The following is a 16676-nucleotide window of genomic DNA, read 5'->3' as shown; positions in this document are numbered from 1 at the left end:
CTCGCGTGGGCACTCACACACACACACACACACACACACACACGCCTACACAAGGGGCACACAGTCGCACACCCCGACACCCTTCGTGGCACAGAGGGATTTCCGTCCTCAGCGCCCGTTCCCTCACGGGAGGGTGGGGCGCTTCAGCGCGACCCGCACCCTCCAGCCCGGCAGCCAGTTCGAGACTGTCGCTCCCCCTCTTCATGGAGGAACGACACAGGACCCTGCGCTGTTCTTTCGTCTGCTCGGCCCTCCCCGGGTTTGCTGCTGGTTCTTCCCGGGTTGGCTACCGTCCCTTCCACCTCCGTGGAAGGGCGGTTCCCCCTGCCACATTCCCCACTTCCGCGGGGGAGCGGCACACCGCCGGCCGGCCGGCCGGCTCTCTCGGGGGCTGCACAGGTGTTCCCCTTAGATGTTCCTGGTGCATGTTGTCTCTCTCCTCCTTTATAGTCCTCTTCCGCCAATCCCAACTCGGCTGCCCACACGCCAAGTACGCTGCTCTCCTCCAATCAGGAGCAGGATCAGCTCCTGGAGGTCATCACTCAAGTTGGCAAGAGGCAGCTGCATAGAAGCTGTTTTCTCCTCTCCCAGCGCCATATTGTGGGAGAGCAGATGCATAGAATAAGTCTTAATTCCAGTAACTCAGTCCAATCCGAGTTGCTCCCCACAGAGACCACAGGCTGTGTGCTGCCTGCCTGCCACGGACCCTCTGTCCCGGGGAGGTCCTGTGGGCACGCAGCCTGTGGCCGCGGGTCTCTGCCTGGCCTGCCAAAAGGGTGCCCCGTTTGGATGCTGTGTGAGTCAGGGCTGATGGGGGAGAGGGGGACAGAGAGAGGAGAGAGAGACAGAGAGAGAGAGAGAAAGAGAGAGAGACGTGTAGGTGTTGGTGTAAGTCAGAGACAGAGGGAGAGGGTGCCTGTATTGCCTGCGAGGCTTGGTGTGGGGTCCCTCCTTTGCGCTCTGGAGGGCTTCCGCGGCTGTGGCGCGTGGCCGCCGCACGGCCAGGTGGCGCAGAGGGCCCGCGGGTTGGGCTGCGCGAGGCACCGGGCCCTGAGTGGTGGGCAACCGCGCCCTGGCGTCGTCTTCGGGCGGTGGTCGTGGTCGTGGTCGTGGTCACAGTCATTGGGCTCCCTGGGAGACAGGAGCCCGGGAGGGGCGGTGGGAGTGCAGGTGCCGGGAGCTGCTGGTGCGGCGGGCTGCGGGGTTGGGGCGGCCGGCAGGGGAGCGCCCTGGCGGGCGGTGAGTCGCTGGTTTGGGGTTGGAGGGGGCGCGCTGGATGGCGCGGGGCGTGGCCTGTGTCCCGGGGTGGGCCCCGGGGTTGGCGGTGGGGCTGCGGCAGCCGGGGACAGCTGGCCGGCCCGCCCGTGCCCGTGCCCGTGCCCAGGCCCAGGCCCAGGCCCAGGCCCAGGCCCGAGGCGCGGGCGGGCTGGGGCTGCCAGGTGGAGGGGTCGGGCTTCTGCCCCCTGCTGGAGCTGCGTTGGGGGTCGCAGGGGTCCCGGCGTGCGGGCTGGCGGATGGGGGCGTGGCTAGGCAGCCAGCCAAAGGCGAGCAAAAGGGGAGGGTGCCGCGGGGCAAAAGCCTACAGCACCCGGTATTCCCAGGCGGTCTCCCATCCAAGTACTAACCAGGCCCGACCCTGCTTAGCTTCCGAGATCAGACGAGATCGGGCGCGTTCAGGGTGGTATGGCCGTAGACGCCAGAGGCCGCCTCCAGGCCCCTCTTGAGTGCGCGCCCGCACAGCCGCCGCCGCCGCCGCCGCCGCCGCCGCCGCCTCCTCTTCCTGCCCGCTCCCCGCTCTCACTCCCATTCCCATTCCCATTCCCACTCCCGCTCCCGCTCCCGCTGCCGCTTCTCCTCCGCCTCCTCCCTCTTTTCTCTTCTCTTCTCTTCTCCTCCTCCCCCCCCTCCTCCTCAGCCGCCCTCCGCCTAGCCCTGCACCAGTGCCCGAACTCCAGCCCTCCGCCTGCCCAGCCCAGGACCTGCAGCACCGGGCGCCCAGTCGGCACGCTGCCGCCAAGCCAAGGGGAGCCAACCTCCTCCGGCTGCCGCTGGCCACAGGGAACTCCTACTCTCTCTTTCTAGGCCGGATCCCCTGCCTGCCGCCATCGCCCAGCCACACGCCAGCCGTGCCCGGCAGCCTCCACGCCTGCCCAGGGCTGCGCCCCGCGGCTCGCGGGTCCCGGCACCAGGGGGTTCGGCGCCCCACACCACCGCGGCCCGGGCCTTCCCTCCTACCCGGCCGCCAGCAGCCCCCCCACCGCTGACGCACAGGTCGCCCGCCCTCCCCCGGCACGGCCGCCGCGCCTCCACACACTCCCACGCCGCGAGGACAGCTGAGGGCCTGGGGACCCTTGTCCCCGCTCGGTCACGGGGGCCCAAGTGGGGCAGCAGGTCGGGAAGGAGGGCGGCAGCGCACGGAATCACCCCCGCCGCACGCTCGCGTGGGCACTCACACACACACACACACACACACACACACACGCCTACACAAGGGGCACACAGTCGCACACCCCGACACCCTTCGTGGCACAGAGGGATTTCCGTCCTCAGCGCCCGTTCCCTCACGGGAGGGTGGGGCGCTTCAGCGCGACCCGCACCCTCCAGCCCGGCAGCCAGTTCGAGACTGTCGCTCCCCCTCTTCATGGAGGAACGACACAGGACCCTGCGCTGTTCTTTCGTCTGCTCGGCCCTCCCCGGGTTTGCTGCTGGTTCTTCCCGGGTTGGCTACCGTCCCTTCCACCTCCGTGGAAGGGCGGTTCCCCCTGCCACATTCCCCACTTCCGCGGGGGAGCGGCACACCGCCGGCCGGCCGGCCGGCTCTCTCGGGGGCTGCACAGGTGTTCCCCTTAGATGTTCCTGGTGCATGTTGTCTCTCTCCTCCTTTATAGTCCTCTTCCGCCAATCCCAACTCGGCTGCCCACACGCCAAGTACGCTGCTCTCCTCCAATCAGGAGCAGGATCAGCTCCTGGAGGTCATCACTCAAGTTGGCAAGAGGCAGCTGCATAGAAGCTGTTTTCTCCTCTCCCAGCGCCATATTGTGGGAGAGCAGATGCATAGAATAAGTCTTAATTCCAGTAACTCAGTCCAATCCGAGTTGCTCCCCACAGAGACCACAGGCTGTGTGCTGCCTGCCTGCCACGGACCCTCTGTCCCGGGGAGGTCCTGTGGGCACGCAGCCTGTGGCCGCGGGTCTCTGCCTGGCCTGCCAAAAGGGTGCCCCGTTTGGATGCTGTGTGAGTCAGGGCTGATGGGGGAGAGGGGGACAGAGAGAGGAGAGAGAGACAGAGAGAGAGAGAGAAAGAGAGAGAGACGTGTAGGTGTTGGTGTAAGTCAGAGACAGAGGGAGAGGGTGCCTGTATTGCCTGCGAGGCTTGGTGTGGGGTCCCTCCTTTGCGCTCTGGAGGGCTTCCGCGGCTGTGGCGCGTGGCCGCCGCACGGCCAGGTGGCGCAGAGGGCCCGCGGGTTGGGCTGCGCGAGGCACCGGGCCCTGAGTGGTGGGCAACCGCGCCCTGGCGTCGTCTTCGGGCGGTGGTCGTGGTCGTGGTCGTGGTCACAGTCATTGGGCTCCCTGGGAGACAGGAGCCCGGGAGGGGCGGTGGGAGTGCAGGTGCCGGGAGCTGCTGGTGCGGCGGGCTGCGGGGTTGGGGCGGCCGGCAGGGGAGCGCCCTGGCGGGCGGTGAGTCGCTGGTTTGGGGTTGGAGGGGGCGCGCTGGATGGCGCGGGGCGTGGCCTGTGTCCCGGGGTGGGCCCCGGGGTTGGCGGTGGGGCTGCGGCAGCCGGGGACAGCTGGCCGGCCTGCCCGTGCCCGTGCCCGTGCCCGTGCCCGTGCCCAGGCCCAGGCCCAGGCCCAGGCCCAGGCCCAGGCCCGAGGCGCGGGCGGGCTGGGGCTGCCAGGTGGAGGGGTCGGGCTTCTGCCCCCTGCTGGAGCTGCGTTGGGGGTCGCAGGGGTCCCGGCGTGCGGGCTGGCGGATGGGGGCGTGGCTAGGCAGCCAGCCAAAGGCGAGCAAAAGGGGAGGGTGCCGCGGGGCAAAAGCCTACAGCACCCGGTATTCCCAGGCGGTCTCCCATCCAAGTACTAACCAGGCCCGACCCTGCTTAGCTTCCGAGATCAGACGAGATCGGGCGCGTTCAGGGTGGTATGGCCGTAGACGCCAGAGGCCGCCTCCAGGCCCCTCTTGAGTGCGCGCCCGCACAGCCGCCGCCGCCGCCGCCGCCGCCGCCGCCGCCTCCTCTTCCTGCCCGCTCCCCGCTCTCACTCCCATTCCCATTCCCATTCCCACTCCCGCTCCCGCTCCCGCTGCCGCTTCTCCTCCGCCTCCTCCCTCTTTTCTCTTCTCTTCTCTTCTCCTCCTCCCCCCCCTCCTCCTCAGCCGCCCTCCGCCTAGCCCTGCACCAGTGCCCGAACTCCAGCCCTCCGCCTGCCCAGCCCAGGACCTGCAGCACCGGGCGCCCAGTCGGCACGCTGCCGCCAAGCCAAGGGGAGCCAACCTCCTCCGGCTGCCGCTGGCCACAGGGAACTCCTACTCTCTCTTTCTAGGCCGGATCCCCTGCCTGCCGCCATCGCCCAGCCACACGCCAGCCGTGCCCGGCAGCCTCCACGCCTGCCCAGGGCTGCGCCCCGCGGCTCGCGGGTCCCGGCACCAGGGGGTTCGGTGCCCCACACCACCGCGGCCCGGGCCTTCCCTCCTACCCGGCCGCCAGCAGCCCCCCCACCGCTGACGCACAGGTCGCCCGCCCTCCCCCGGCACGGCCGCCGCGCCTCCACACACTCCCACGCCGCGAGGACAGCTGAGGGCCTGGGGACCCTTGTCCCCGCTCGGTCACGGGGGCCCAAGTGGGGCAGCAGGTCGGGAAGGAGGGCGGCAGCGTACGGAATCACCCCCGCCGCACGCTCGCGTGGGCACTCACACACACACACACACACACACACACGCCTACACAAGGGGCACACAGTCGCACACCCCGACACCCTTCGTGGCACAGAGGGATTTCCGTCCTCAGCGCCCGTTCCCTCACGGGAGGGTGGGGCGCTTCAGCGCGACCCGCACCCTCCAGCCCGGCAGCCAGTTCGAGACCACAGGCTGTGTGCTGCCTGCCTGCCACGGACCCTCTGTCCCGGGGAGGTCCTGTGGGCACGCAGCCTGTGGCCGCGGGTCTCTGCCTGGCCTGCCAAAAGGGTGCCCCGTTTGGATGCTGTGTGAGTCAGGGCTGATGGGGGAGAGGGGGACAGAGAGAGGAGAGAGAGACAGAGAGAGAGAGAGAAAGAGAGAGAGACGTGTAGGTGTTGGTGTAAGTCAGAGACAGAGGGAGAGGGTGCCTGTATTGCCTGCGAGGCTTGGTGTGGGGTCCCTCCTTTGCGCTCTGGAGGGCTTCCGCGGCTGTGGCGCGTGGCCGCCGCACGGCCAGGTGGCGCAGAGGGCCCGCGGGTTGGGCTGCGCGAGGCACCGGGCCCTGAGTGGTGGGCAACCGCGCCCTGGCGTCGTCTTCGGGCGGTGGTCGTGGTCGTGGTCGTGGTCACAGTCATTGGGCTCCCTGGGAGACAGGAGCCCGGGAGGGGCGGTGGGAGTGCAGGTGCCGGGAGCTGCTGGTGCGGCGGGCTGCGGGGTTGGGGCGGCCGGCAGGGGAGCGCCCTGGCGGGCGGTGAGTCGCTGGTTTGGGGTTGGAGGGGGCGCGCTGGATGGCGCGGGGCGTGGCCTGTGTCCCGGGGTGGGCCCCGGGGTTGGCGGTGGGGCTGCGGCAGCCGGGGACAGCTGGCCGGCCCGCCCGTGCCCGTGCCCGTGCCCGTGCCCGTGCCCGTGCCCGTGCCCAGGCCCAGGCCCAGGCCCAGGCCCAGGCCCAGGCCCGAGGCGCGGGCGGGCTAGGGCTGCCAGGTGGAGGGGTCGGGCTTCTGCCCCCTGCTGGAGCTGCGTTGGGGGTCGCAGGGGTCCCGGCGTGCGGGCTGGCGGATGGGGGCGTGGCTAGGCAGCCAGCCAAAGGCGAGCAAAAGGGGAGGGTGCCGCGGGGCAAAAGCCTACAGCACCCGGTATTCCCAGGCGGTCTCCCATCCAAGTACTAACCAGGCCCGACCCTGCTTAGCTTCCGAGATCAGACGAGATCGGGCGCGTTCAGGGTGGTATGGCCGTAGACGCCAGAGGCCGCCTCCAGGCCCCTCTTGAGTGCGCGCCCGCACAGCCGCCGCCGCCGCCGCCGCCGCCGCCGCCGCCGCCGCCGCCTCCTCTTCCTGCCCGCTCCCCGCTCTCACTCCCATTCCCATTCCCATTCCCACTCCCGCTCCCGCTCCCGCTGCCGCTTCTCCTCCGCCTCCTCCCTCTTTTCTCTTCTCTTCTCTTCTCCTCCTCCCCCCCCCCTCCTCAGCCGCCCTCCGCCTAGCCCTGCACCAGTGCCCGAACTCCAGCCCTCCGCCTGCCCAGCCCAGGACCTGCAGCACCGGGCGCCCAGTCGGCACGCTGCCGCCAAGCCAAGGGGAGCCAACCTCCTCCGGCTGCCGCTGGCCACAGGGAACTCCTACTCTCTCTTTCTAGGCCGGATCCCCTGCCTGCCGCCATCGCCCAGCCACACGCCAGCCGTGCCCGGCAGCCTCCACGCCTGCCCAGGGCTGCGCCCCGCGGCTCGCGGGTCCCGGCACCAGGGGGTTCGGCGCCCCACACCACCGCGGCCCGGGCCTTCCCTCCTACCCGGCCGCCAGCAGCCCCCCCACCGCTGACGCACAGGTCGCCCGCCCTCCCCCGGCACGGCCGCCGCGCCTCCACACACTCCCACGCCGCGAGGACAGCTGAGGGCCTGGGGACCCTTGTCCCCGCTCGGTCACGGGGGCCCAAGTGGGGCAGCAGGTCGGGAAGGAGGGCGGCAGCGCACGGAATCACCCCCGCCGCACGCTCGCGTGGGCACTCACACACACACACACACACACACACACACACGCCTACACAAGGGGCACACAGTCGCACACCCCGACACCCTTCGTGGCACAGAGGGATTTCCGTCCTCAGCGCCTGTTCCCTCACGGGAGGGTGGGGCGCTTCAGCGCGACCCGCACCCTCCAGCCCGGCAGCCAGTTCGAGACTGTCGCTCCCCCTCTTCATGGAGGAACGACACAGGACCCTGCGCTGTTCTTTCGTCTGCTCGGCCCTCCCCGGGTTTGCTGCTGGTTCTTCCCGGGTTGGCTACCGTCCCTTCCACCTCCGTGGAAGGGCGGTTCCCCCTGCCACATTCCCCACTTCCGCGGGGGAGCGGCACACCGCCGGCCGGCCGGCCGGCTCTCTCGGGGGCTGCACAGGTGTTCCCCTTAGATGTTCCTGGTGCATGTTGTCTCTCTCCTCCTTTATAGTCCTCTTCCGCCAATCCCAACTCGGCTGCCCACACGCCAAGTACGCTGCTCTCCTCCAATCAGGAGCAGGATCAGCTCCTGGAGGTCATCACTCAAGTTGGCAAGAGGCAGCTGCATAGAAGCTGTTTTCTCCTCTCCCAGCGCCATATTGTGGGAGAGCAGATGCATAGAATAAGTCTTAATTCCAGTAACTCAGTCCAATCCGAGTTGCTCCCCACAGAGACCACAGGCTGTGTGCTGCCTGCCTGCCACGGACCCTCTGTCCCGGGGAGGTCCTGTGGGCACGCAGCCTGTGGCCGCGGGTCTCTGCCTGGCCTGCCAAAAGGGTGCCCCGTTTGGATGCTGTGTGAGTCAGGGCTGATGGGGGAGAGGGGGACAGAGAGAGGAGAGAGAGACAGAGAGAGAGAAAGAGAGAGAGACGTGTAGGTGTTGGTGTAAGTCAGAGACAGAGGGAGAGGGTGCCTGTATTGCCTGCGAGGCTTGGTGTGGGGTCCCTCCTTTGCGCTCTGGAGGGCTTCCGCGGCTGTGGCGCGTGGCCGCCGCACGGCCAGGTGGCGCAGAGGGCCCGCGGGTTGGGCTGCGCGAGGCACCGGGCCCTGAGTGGTGGGCAACCGCGCCCTGGCGTCGTCTTCGGGCGGTGGTCGTGGTCGTGGTCGTGGTCACAGTCATTGGGCTCCCTGGGAGACAGGAGCCCGGGAGGGGCGGTGGGAGTGCAGGTGCCGGGAGCTGCTGGTGCGGCGGGCTGCGGGGTTGGGGCGGCCGGCAGGGGAGCGCCCTGGCGGGCGGTGAGTCGCTGGTTTGGGGTTGGAGGGGGCGCGCTGGATGGCGCGGGGCGTGGCCTGTGTCCCGGGGTGGGCCCCGGGGTTGGCGGTGGGGCTGCGGCAGCCGGGGACAGCTGGCCGGCCCGCCCGTGCCCGTGCCCGTGCCCAGGCCCAGGCCCAGGCCCAGGCCCAGGCCCGAGGCGCGGGCGGGCTAGGGCTGCCAGGTGGAGGGGTCGGGCTTCTGCCCCCTGCTGGAGCTGCGTTGGGGGTCGCAGGGGTCCCGGCGTGCGGGCTGGCGGATGGGGGCGTGGCTAGGCAGCCAGCCAAAGGCGAGCAAAAGGGGAGGGTGCCGCGGGGCAAAAGCCTACAGCACCCGGTATTCCCAGGCGGTCTCCCATCCAAGTACTAACCAGGCCCGACCCTGCTTAGCTTCCGAGATCAGACGAGATCGGGCGCGTTCAGGGTGGTATGGCCCTAGACGCCAGAGGCCGCCTCCAGGCCCCTCTTGAGTGCGCGCCCGCACAGCCGCCGCCGCCGCCGCCGCCGCCGCCGCCGCCGCCGCCTCCTCTTCCTGCCCGCTCCCCGATCTCACTCCCATTCCCATTCCCATTCCCACTCCCGCTCCCGCTCCCGCTGCCGCTTCTCCTCCGCCTCCTCCCTCTTTTCTCTTCTCTTCTCTTCTCCTCCTCCCCCCCCTCCTCCTCAGCCGCCCTCCGCCTAGCCCTGCACCAGTGCCCGAACTCCAGCCCTCCGCCTGCCCAGCCCAGGACCTGCAGCACCGGGCGCCCAGTCGGCACGCTGCCGCCAAGCCAAGGGGAGCCAACCTCCTCCGGCTGCCGCTGGCCACAGGGAACTCCTACTCTCTCTTTCTAGGCCGGATCCCCTGCCTGCCGCCATCGCCCAGCCACACGCCAGCCGTGCCCGGCAGCCTCCACGCCTGCCCAGGGCTGCGCCCCGCGGCTCGCGGGTCCCGGCACCAGGGGGTTCGGCGCCCCACACCACCGCGGCCCGGGCCTTCCCTCCTACCCGGCCGCCAGCAGCCCCCCCACCGCTGACGCACAGGTCGCCCGCCCTCCCCCGGCACGGCCGCCGCGCCTCCACACACTCCCACGCCGCGAGGACAGCTGAGGGCCTGGGGACCCTTGTCCCCGCTCGGTCACGGGGGCCCAAGTGGGGCAGCAGGTCGGGAAGGAGGGCGGCAGCGCACGGAATCACCCCCGCCGCACGCTCGCGTGGGCACTCACACACACACACACACACACACACACACGCCTACACAAGGGGCACACAGTCGCACACCCCGACACCCTTCGTGGCACAGAGGGATTTCCGTCCTCAGCGCCCGTTCCCTCACGGGAGGGTGGGGCGCTTCAGCGCGACCCGCACCCTCCAGCCCGGCAGCCAGTTCGAGACTGTCGCTCCCCCTCTTCATGGAGGAACGACACAGGACCCTGCGCTGTTCTTTCGTCTGCTCGGCCCTCCCCGGGTTTGCTGCTGGTTCTTCCCGGGTTGGCTACCGTCCCTTCCACCTCCGTGGAAGGGCGGTTCCCCCTGCCACATTCCCCACTTCCGCGGGGGAGCGGCACACCGCCGGCCGGCCGGCCGGCTCTCTCGGGGGCTGCACAGGTGTTCCCCTTAGATGTTCCTGGTGCATGTTGTCTCTCTCCTCCTTTATAGTCCTCTTCCGCCAATCCCAACTCGGCTGCCCACACGCCAAGTATGCTGCTCTCCTCCAATCAGGAGCAGGATCAGCTCCTGGAGGTCATCACTCAAGTTGGCAAGAGGCAGCTGCATAGAAGCTGTTTTCTCCTCTCCCAGCGCCATATTGTGGGAGAGCAGATGCATAGAATAAGTCTTAATTCCAGTAACTCAGTCCAATCCGAGTTGCTCCCCACAGAGACCACAGGCTGTGTGCTGCCTGCCTGCCACGGACCCTCTGTCCCGGGGAGGTCCTGTGGGCACGCAGCCTGTGGCCGCGGGTCTCTGCCTGGCCTGCCAAAAGGGTGCCCCGTTTGGATGCTGTGTGAGTCAGGGCTGATGGGGGAGAGGGGGACAGAGAGAGGAGAGAGAGACAGAGAGAGAGAGAGAAAGAGAGAGAGACGTGTAGGTGTTGGTGTAAGTCAGAGACAGAGGGAGAGGGTGCCTGTATTGCCTGCGAGGCTTGGTGTGGGGTCCCTCCTTTGCGCTCTGGAGGGCTTCCGCGGCTGTGGCGCGTGGCCGCCGCACGGCCAGGTGGCGCAGAGGGCCCGCGGGTTGGGCTGCGCGAGGCACCGGGCCCTGAGTGGTGGGCAACCGCGCCCTGGCGTCGTCTTCGGGCGGTGGTCGTGGTCGTGGTCGTGGTCACAGTCATTGGGCTCCCTGGGAGACAGGAGCCCGGGAGGGGCGGTGGGAGTGCAGGTGCCGGGAGCTGCTGGTGCGGCGGGCTGCGGGGTTGGGGCGGCCGGCAGGGGAGCGCCCTGGCGGGCGGTGAGTCGCTGGTTTGGGGTTGGAGGGGGCGCGCTGGATGGCGCGGGGCGTGGCCTGTGTCCCGGGGTGGGCCCCGGGGTTGGCGGTGGGGCTGCGGCAGCCGGGGACAGCTGGCCGGCCCGCCCGTGCCCGTGCCCGTGCCCGTGCCCGTGCCCAGGCCCAGGCCCAGGCCCAGGCCCAGGCCCGAGGCGCGGGCGGGCTGGGGCTGCCAGGTGGAGGGGTCGGGCTTCTGCCCCCTGCTGGAGCTGCGTTGGGGGTCGCAGGGGTCCCGGCGTGCGGGCTGGCGGATGGGGGCGTGGCTAGGCAGCCAGCCAAAGGCGAGCAAAAGGGGAGGGTGCCGCGGGGCAAAAGCCTACAGCACCCGGTATTCCCAGGCGGTCTCCCATCCAAGTACTAACCAGGCCCGACCCTGCTTAGCTTCCGAGATCAGACGAGATCGGGCGCGTTCAGGGTGGTATGGCCGTAGACGCCAGAGGCCGCCTCCAGGCCCCTCTTGAGTGCGCGCCCGCACAGCCGCCGCCGCCGCCGCCTCCTCCTCCTCCTCCTCCTGCCCGCTCCCCGCTCTCACTCCCATTCCCATTCCCATTCCCATTCCCGCTCCCGCTCCCGCTCCCGCTCCCGCTCCCGCTGCCGCTTCTCCTCCGCCTCCTCCCTCTTTTCTCTTCTCTTCTCTTCTCCTCCTCCCCCCCCCTCCTCAGCCGCCCTCCGCCTAGCCCTGCACCAGTGCCCGAACTCCAGCCCTCCGCCTGCCCAGCCCAGGACCTGCAGCACCGGGCGCCCAGTCGGCACGCTGCCGCCAAGCCAAGGGGAGCCAACCTCCTCCGGCTGCCGCTGGCCACAGGGAACTCCTACTCTCTCTTTCTAGGCCGGATCCCCTGCCTGCCGCCATCGCCCAGCCACACGCCAGCCGTGCCCGGCAGCCTCCACGCCTGCCCAGGGCTGCGCCCCGCGGCTCGCGGGTCCCGGCACCAGGGGGTTCGGCGCCCCACACCACCGCGGCCCGGGCCTTCCCTCCTACCCGGCCGCCAGCAGCCCCCCCACCGCTGACGCACAGGTCGCCCGCCCTCCCCCGGCACGGCCGCCGCGCCTCCACACACTCCCACGCCGCGAGGACAGCTGAGGGCCTGGGGACCCTTGTCCCCGCTCGGTCACGGGGGCCCAAGTGGGGCAGCAGGTCGGGAAGGAGGGCGGCAGCGCACGGAATCACCCCCGCCGCACGCTCGCGTGGGCACTCACACACACACACACACACACACACGCCTACACAAGGGGCACACAGTCGCACACCCCGACACCCTTCGTGGCACAGAGGGATTTCCGTCCTCAGCGCCCGTTCCCTCACGGGAGGGTGGGGCGCTTCAGCGCGACCCGCACCCTCCAGCCCGGCAGCCAGTTCGAGACTGTCGCTCCCCCTCTTCATGGAGGAACGACACAGGACCCTGCGCTGTTCTTTCGTCTGCTCGGCCCTCCCCGGGTTTGCTGCTGGTTCTTCCCGGGTTGGCTACCGTCCCTTCCACCTCCGTGGAAGGGCGGTTCCCCCTGCCACATTCCCCACTTCCGCGGGGGAGCGGCACACCGCCGGCCGGCCGGCCGGCTCTCTCGGGGGCTGCACAGGTGTTCCCCTTAGATGTTCCTGGTGCATGTTGTCTCTCTCCTCCTTTATAGTCCTCTTCCGCCAATCCCAACTCGGCTGCCCACACGCCAAGTACGCTGCTCTCCTCCAATCAGGAGCAGGATCAGCTCCTGGAGGTCATCACTCAAGTTGGCAAGAGGCAGCTGCATAGAAGCTGTTTTCTCCTCTCCCAGCGCCATATTGTGGGAGAGCAGATGCATAGAATAAGTCTTAATTCCAGTAACTCAGTCCAATCCGAGTTGCTCCCCACAGAGACCACAGGCTGTGTGCTGCCTGCCTGCCACGGACCCTCTGTCCCGGGGAGGTCCTGTGGGCACGCAGCCTGTGGCCGCGGGTCTCTGCCTGGCCTGCCAAAAGGGTGCCCCGTTTGGATGCTGTGTGAGTCAGGGCTGATGGGGGAGAGGGGGACAGAGAGAGGAGAGAGAGACAGAGAGAGAGAGAGAAAGAGAGAGAGACGTGTAGGTGTTGGTGTAAGTCAGAGACAGAGGGAGAGGGTGCCTGTATTGCCTGCGAGGCTTGGTGTGGGGTCCCTCCTTTGCGCTCTGGAGGGCTTCCGCGGCTGTGGCGCGTGGCCGCCGCACGGCCAGGTGGCGCAGAGGGCCCGCGGGTTGGGCTGCGCGAGGCACCGGGCCCTGAGTGGTGGGCAACCGCGCCCTGGCGTCGTCTTCGGGCGGTGGTCGTGGTCGTGGTCGTGGTCACAGTCATTGGGCTCCCTGGGAGACAGGAGCCCGGGAGGGGCGGTGGGAGTGCAGGTGCCGGGAGCTGCTGGTGCGGCGGGCTGCGGGGTTGGGGCGGCCGGCAGGGGAGCGCCCTGGCGGGCGGTGAGTCGCTGGTTTGGGGTTGGAGGGGGCGCGCTGGATGGCGCGGGGCGTGGCCTGTGTCCCGGGGTGGGCCCCGGGGTTGGCGGTGGGGCTGCGGCAGCCGGGGACAGCTGGCCGGCCCGCCCGTGCCCGTGCCCGTGCCCGTGCCCAGGCCCAGGCCCAGGCCCAGGCCCAGGCCCAGGCCCGAGGCGCGGGCGGGCTGGGGCTGCCAGGTGGAGGGGTCGGGCTTCTGCCCCCTGCTGGAGCTGCGTTGGGGGTCGCAGGGGTCCCGGCGTGCGGGCTGGCGGATGGGGGCGTGGCTAGGCAGCCAGCCAAAGGCGAGCAAAAGGGGAGGGTGCCGCGGGGCAAAAGCCTACAGCACCCGGTATTCCCAGGCGGTCTCCCATCCAAGTACTAACCAGGCCCGACCCTGCTTAGCTTCCGAGATCAGACGAGATCGGGCGCGTTCAGGGTGGTATGGCCGTAGACGCCAGAGGCCGCCTCCAGGCCCCTCTTGAGTGCGCGCCCGCACAGCCGCCGCCGCCGCCGCCTCCTCCTCCTCCTCCTCCTCCTGCCCGCTCCCCGCTCTCACTCCCATTCCCATTCCCATTCCCATTCCCATTCCCACTCCCGCTCCCGCTCCCGCTCCCGCTCCCGCTGCCGCTTCTCCTCCGCCTCCTCCCTCTTTTCTCTTCTCTTCTCTTCTCCTCCTCCCCCCCCTCCTCCTCAGCCGCCCTCCGCCTAGCCCTGCACCAGTGCCCGAACTCCAGCCCTCCGCCTGCCCAGCCCAGGACCTGCAGCACCGGGCGCCCAGTCGGCACGCTGCCGCCAAGCCAAGGGGAGCCAACCTCCTCCGGCTGCCGCTGGCCACAGGGAACTCCTACTCTCTCTTTCTAGGCCGGATCCCCTGCCTGCCGCCATCGCCCAGCCACACGCCAGCCGTGCCCGGCAGCCTCCACGCCTGCCCAGGGCTGCGCCCCGCGGCTCGCGGGTCCCGGCACCAGGGGGTTCGGCGCCCCACACCACCGCGGCCCGGGCCTTCCCTCCTACCCGGCCGCCAGCAGCCCCCCCACCGCTGACGCACAGGTCGCCCGCCCTCCCCCGGCACGGCCGCCGCGCCTCCACACACTCCCACACCGCGAGGACAGCTGAGGGCCTGGGGACCCTTGTCCCCGCTCGGTCACGGGGGCCCAAGTGGGGCAGCAGGTCGGGAAGGAGGGCGGCAGCGTACGGAATCACCCCCGCCGCACGCTCGCGTGGGCACTCACACACACACACACACACACACACACGCCTACACAAGGGGCACACAGTCGCACACCCCGACACCCTTCGTGGCACAGAGGGATTTCCGTCCTCAGCACCCGTTCCCTCACGGGAGGGTGGGGCGCTTCAGCGCGACCCGCACCCTCCAGCCCGGCAGCCAGTTCGAGACCACAGGCTGTGTGCTGCCTGCCTGCCACGGACCCTCTGTCCCGGGGAGGTCCTGTGGGCACGCAGCCTGTGGCCGCGGGTCTCTGCCTGTCCTGCCAAAAGGGTGCCCCGTTTGGATGCTGTGTGAGTCAGGGCTGATGGGGGAGAGGGGGACAGAGAGAGGAGAGAGAGACAGAGAGAGAGAGAGAAAGAGAGAGAGACGTGTAGGTGTTGGTGTAAGTCAGAGACAGAGGGAGAGGGTGCCTGTATTGCCTGCGAGGCTTGGTGTGGGGTCCCTCCTTTGCGCTCTGGAGGGCTTCCGCGGCTGTGGCGCGTGGCCGCCGCACGGCCAGGTGGCGCAGAGGGCCCGCGGGTTGGGCTGCGCGAGGCACCGGGCCCTGAGTGGTGGGCAACCGCGCCCTGGCGTCGTCTTCGGGCGGTGGTCGTGGTCGTGGTCGTGGTCACAGTCATTGGGCTCCCTGGGAGACAGGAGCCCGGGAGGGGCGGTGGGAGTGCAGGTGCCGGGAGCTGCTGGTGCGGCGGGCTGCGGGGTTGGGGCGGCCGGCAGGGGAGCGCCCTGGCGGGCGGTGAGTCGCTGGTTTGGGGTTGGAGGGGGCGCGCTGGATGGCGCGGGGCGTGGCCTGTGTCCCGGGGTGGGCCCCGGGGTTGGCGGTGGGGCTGCGGCAGCCGGGGACAGCTGGCCGGCCCGCCCGTGCCCGTGCCCGTGCCCGTGCCCGTGCCCAGGCCCAGGCCCGAGGCGCGGGCGGGCTGGGGCTGCCAGGTGGAGGGGTCGGGCTTCTGCCCCCTGCTGGAGCTGCGTTGGGGGTCGCAGGGGTCCCGGCGTGCGGGCTGGCGGATGGGGGCGTGGCTAGGCAGCCAGCCAAAGGCGAGCAAAAGGGGAGGGTGCCGCGGGGCAAAAGCCTACAGCACCCGGTATTCCCAGGCGGTCTCCCATCCAAGTACTAACCAGGCCCGACCCTGCTTAGCTTCCGAGATCAGACGAGATCGGGCGCGTTCAGGGTGGTATGGCCGTAGACGCCAGAGGCCGCCTCCAGGCCCCTCTTGAGTGCGCGCCCGCACAGCCGCCGCCGCCGCCGCCTCCTCCTCCTCCTCCTCCTGCCCGCTCCCCGCTCTCACTCCCATTCCCATTCCCATTCCCATTCCCGCTCCCGCTCCCGCTGCCGCTCCCGCTGCCGCTTCTCCTCCGCCTCCTCCCTCTTTTCTCTTCTCTTCTCTTCTCCTCCTCCCCCCCCTCCTCAGCCGCCCTCCGCCTAGCCCTGCACCAGTGCCCGAACTCCAGCCCTCCGCCTGCCCAGCCCAGGACCTGCAGCACCGGGCGCCCAGTCGGCACGCTGCCGCCAAGCCAAGGGGAGCCAACCTCCTCCGGCTGCCGCTGGCCACAGGGAACTCCTACTCTCTCTTTCTAGGCCGGATCCCCTGCCTGCCGCCATCGCCCAGCCACACGCCAGCCGTGCCCGGCAGCCTCCACGCCTGCCCAGGGCTGCGCCCCGCGGCTCGCGGGTCCCGGCACCAGGGGGTTCGGCGCCCCACACCACCGCGGCCCGGGCCTTCCCTCCTACCCGGCCGCCAGCAGCCCCCCCACCGCTGACGCACAGGTCGCCCGCCCTCCCCCGGCACGGCCGCCGCGCCTCCACACACTCCCACGCCGCGAGGACAGCTGAGGGCCTGGGGACCCTTGTCCCCGCTCGGTCACGGGGGCCCAAGTGGGGCAGCAGGTCGGGAAGGAGGGCGGCAGCGCACGGAATCACCCCCGCCGCACGCTCGCGTGGGCACTCACACACACACACACACACACACACACACACACGCCTACACAAGGGGCACACAGTCGCACACCCCGACACCCTTCGTGGCACAGAGGGATTTCCGTCCTCAGCGCCCGTTCCCTCACGGGAGGGTGGGGCGCTTCAGCGCGACCCGCACCCTCCAGCCCGGCAGCCAGTTCGAGACCACAGGCTGTGTGCTGCCTGCCTGCCACGGACCCTCTGTCCCGGGGAGGTCCTGTGGGCACGCAGCCTGTGGCCGCGGGTCTCTGCCTGGCCTGCCAAAAGGGTGCCCCGTTTGGATGCTGTGTGAGTCAGGGCTGATGGGGGAGAGGGGGACAGAGAGAGGAGAGAGAGACAGAGAGAGAGAGAGAAAGAGAGAGAGACGTGTAGGTGTTGGTGTAAGTCAGAGACAGAGGGAGAGGGTGCCTGTATTGCCTGCGAGGCTTGGTGTGGGGTCCCTCCTTTGCGCTCTGGAGGGCTTCCGCGGC

General features: G+C 69.9%; 7 non-coding genes across 7 annotated transcripts; all 7 read right to left on the bottom strand.

Annotated features, from left to right (window-relative positions):
* Positions 1-1576: 1576 nt before the first annotated feature.
* On the bottom strand, positions 1577-1695 carry LOC149124079 (5S ribosomal RNA). The gene has a single exon (XR_016215297.1). It is a non-coding gene; the product is annotated as a 5S ribosomal RNA (ribosomal RNA).
* Positions 1696-4032: 2337 nt separating this feature from the next.
* LOC149124078 (5S ribosomal RNA) lies at positions 4033-4151 on the bottom strand. Its single transcript, XR_016215296.1, has one exon. It is a non-coding gene; the product is annotated as a 5S ribosomal RNA (ribosomal RNA).
* A 1857-nt stretch (positions 4152-6008) lies between these two features.
* On the bottom strand, positions 6009-6127 carry LOC149124077 (5S ribosomal RNA). Its single transcript, XR_016215295.1, has one exon. It is a non-coding gene; the product is annotated as a 5S ribosomal RNA (ribosomal RNA).
* A 2323-nt stretch (positions 6128-8450) lies between these two features.
* On the bottom strand, positions 8451-8569 carry LOC149124076 (5S ribosomal RNA). The gene has a single exon (XR_016215639.1). It is a non-coding gene; the product is annotated as a 5S ribosomal RNA (ribosomal RNA).
* A 2335-nt stretch (positions 8570-10904) lies between these two features.
* LOC149124075 (5S ribosomal RNA) lies at positions 10905-11023 on the bottom strand. Its single transcript, XR_016215294.1, has one exon. It is a non-coding gene; the product is annotated as a 5S ribosomal RNA (ribosomal RNA).
* Positions 11024-13358: 2335 nt separating this feature from the next.
* LOC149124074 (5S ribosomal RNA) lies at positions 13359-13477 on the bottom strand. The gene has a single exon (XR_016215293.1). It is a non-coding gene; the product is annotated as a 5S ribosomal RNA (ribosomal RNA).
* A 1842-nt stretch (positions 13478-15319) lies between these two features.
* LOC149124073 (5S ribosomal RNA) lies at positions 15320-15438 on the bottom strand. The gene has a single exon (XR_016215292.1). It is a non-coding gene; the product is annotated as a 5S ribosomal RNA (ribosomal RNA).
* Positions 15439-16676: the final 1238 nt, after the last annotated feature.

This window comes from Oryctolagus cuniculus, chromosome 10 (assembly GCF_051225735.1).
Source record: "Oryctolagus cuniculus isolate XC-2025 breed Fujian yellow rabbit chromosome 10, ASM5122573v1, whole genome shotgun sequence".
Lineage (NCBI taxonomy): Eukaryota > Metazoa > Chordata > Mammalia > Lagomorpha > Leporidae > Oryctolagus > Oryctolagus cuniculus.
This window is presented reverse-complemented; position numbering and strand designations above follow the sequence as displayed.